Raw genomic sequence first — 2,483 nt, 5'->3', positions numbered from 1 at the left:
CGACAACAAAAGAAGGCCCGATGACAACAGACGATAGCAAAGGGTGCGTCATCAAAGGGAGCTCCTATTACAGTAGATGGTGCAAAAGTTTACTGCTTAGGGCGAAAATGGAACGTTTGGACTTTAAAAAGTTAACATCATCCTCGACTTTTTTGAAGGAGGACATTTTTGTCCTTTTCTCGAATCATTGTTTCCCTTTTTTGGATGAAATACATTTTTATCTTTTTCTTGAACCGTCGTTTCATGACAAGAATGGCGGAAAAGGGTACTAATTAAGTCTTGCAATCGCACCGGACTCCGACGCTAAGTGATGCTAAGACACATGAGGATACGAGCCCCACGTGCTTATATTCGTGGCACTCATTCAGATCCCCGAACACGCACTGTAGCAAACAGTGCATCTTGGGGGGGGCATATAACCTGCTTCTGATTTGTATTGCGGTGAAAATCAGCTTGAAATTCCCTCCTCTTTTTTTAATTGTTTTTAATATATAATATAAAAAAAGACTCCTGACTCCACACAAAAAAATTGTTATTTTGGAATATGTACACCGTTATAAAACTTAACACACTTTTTTTTTTTTCTTCCACTAAGATGAGCCGAGTTTTTGCCGAATATTTCCCGACTCCACACCGAAAAAAAACAGAGTTTCTGCTAGCACAAGCGACACGCCTCGTCAGGGGAGAGCGAGTCATTGATGACCCGGGATGTCCTTTTGCCGAGTTGTTCAGATAGAGTAGCTCCACAGCTGCACGTCAGCTTCGCCGTCCACATCATCGAAGAGGCACCCACATTCGACGGCTGAGGGAGGAGAGGGGAGCATCCCCTCCGCCATGCTGTCCAGCAGCCCGGGCCCACCGAGGGCCGCCTCCTCGTCCATGAAGAGCGCGCTGCCCGCCCCTGCCGCCGAAGACGATGCTACTCCAGGTATCGCCTGCTGCTCCTGCAGCTCCAGCGCCGATGCCTCCTTCTCCTTAGGCCGGAACCTCTCGGTAGCTTCCACGGCCGTCCGGCGGATGTCATTGGAGGAGGGGGACGCCGGAGTCGGGAGCAGCCATGCCGAGTCGGCGAAGTTCAGGCAGGCAGACCGCCCCCGCAGTGCCAGTGCGGCGACGTCGTGCGCCCTCGCGGCCATCTCTGGCACCGGGTACGTCCCCAGCCAGATCCTCGACTTCTTGTTCGGCTCGCGGACTTCACAGACCCACTTCCCGCCGTCCCGCTGCCGGACGCCGCGGTAGATGGGGTGCCTGGTCTCGCGGAACTTTGTCCGGCCGGCCCGGCGTTTCGGTGGGAGAGCGCCGGGGTCGGAGACCGAGGACTCCACCGGCCTGTCTATGTGGAGCTTCTCGCTGTCGCCGACGCCGATGACGGGGAACGGGAATTCCGGTGGTGGGAGATTGAAGCGGTGCTTGGGATCGTTCATGATCGCAGTGAGAGAGAGATGAGAGTTTGTGGAGTTTGGTGGAGGGCGTTTTGTTTCGGTTGGTACGTTTGGATGATTTATTTTGTGGGAAAGATTTTTGGTTGTCTCCTCAAAGGGGAATGTTTGGGGGGTTTTTATAGTCGTGTGTGTGTGTGTGGGGGGGGGGGGGGGGGGCGCGCAGACGCGAACACGGTTATCCGCAAATTGCCAGGCTGGACAGAAAACGGATGATTCTGGGCCCGCTGATTGAGCGCCAGCTGTATCACACGTCACTTTCGTCGTGCTTACGTGGATGGCAGGATCCCAGGTGGACCACGCGTTTTGAGGAGAAACGGAGCTGGTGCTGATGTGGCAGGAATTGTTGATTCAGTGGGCCCGGTTTTTAACGATTCCTAAGTGACTCTTCAAACGGGGCGTGACACGACACCCATGCCGGGGAGGTCCTAGCCGTGTTTGATTTCCAGTGGGCACGCGGTGTTATTGCACGCTTTTAGTATGCTGCTGCTTATGATCATTGGGTTCCACAGCTAGCAATCACATTGCACAATTTGATTGTGCCAGGCCGCTGCGCCTTGATGGCCCTTGGCTGGCAGACTGTTGTATGGCTCAAGAGAAGATTTAGGGCAGCCAGGTGTAGCAGCACACTCAAAGTGTACAATGGGATTGTATCATATCTAATATCCCAGCCCAGCTGACAGGCTGTATCCCAAAGATGGTGGGCAATCAGGTGCATCTGCACACTGAAATTGTGCTATTACATTGAACCTGATCCCCCATTCAATGTATGGTCGGTGACGTTTTGCTAGATTCAGGGTGTACTCTGTTTCGAATCCAGATGCATTTGGGGACCACAGGTGTGAACTTTGGTATTACGGGTAGCACACTTTGACTTGGACTCCTGCAAAAGGGTTAGATGATTGTAGTCACAGAGCATAGCTGGTTCATTACATGCATTAAATAAACTATGAGCTCTCTCTCTCTCTCTTTGGGTCCAAACTTTTGAGATGGACCCATATGAAGAGGATGTGACTTGGGACTACCAATGGAGCAATTAATGCA

At 52.0% G+C, this 2,483-nt stretch overlaps 1 pseudogene across 1 annotated transcript; it reads right to left on the bottom strand.

Annotated features, from left to right (window-relative positions):
* Positions 1-450: 450 nt before the first annotated feature.
* On the bottom strand, positions 451-1,527 carry LOC149836103 (dehydration-responsive element-binding protein 1E pseudogene; annotated as a pseudogene). Its single transcript, XR_016432676.1, has one exon. The product of XR_016432676.1 is annotated as a dehydration-responsive element-binding protein 1E pseudogene (transcript).
* Between the last annotated feature and the right edge of the window lie 956 nt (positions 1,528-2,483).

This window comes from Nuphar pumila, chromosome 6, assembly GCF_984573655.1.
Source record: "Nuphar pumila chromosome 6, dmNupPumi1.hap1.1, whole genome shotgun sequence".
Classification (NCBI taxonomy): domain Eukaryota; kingdom Viridiplantae; phylum Streptophyta; class Magnoliopsida; order Nymphaeales; family Nymphaeaceae; genus Nuphar; species Nuphar pumila.
This window is presented reverse-complemented; position numbering and strand designations above follow the sequence as displayed.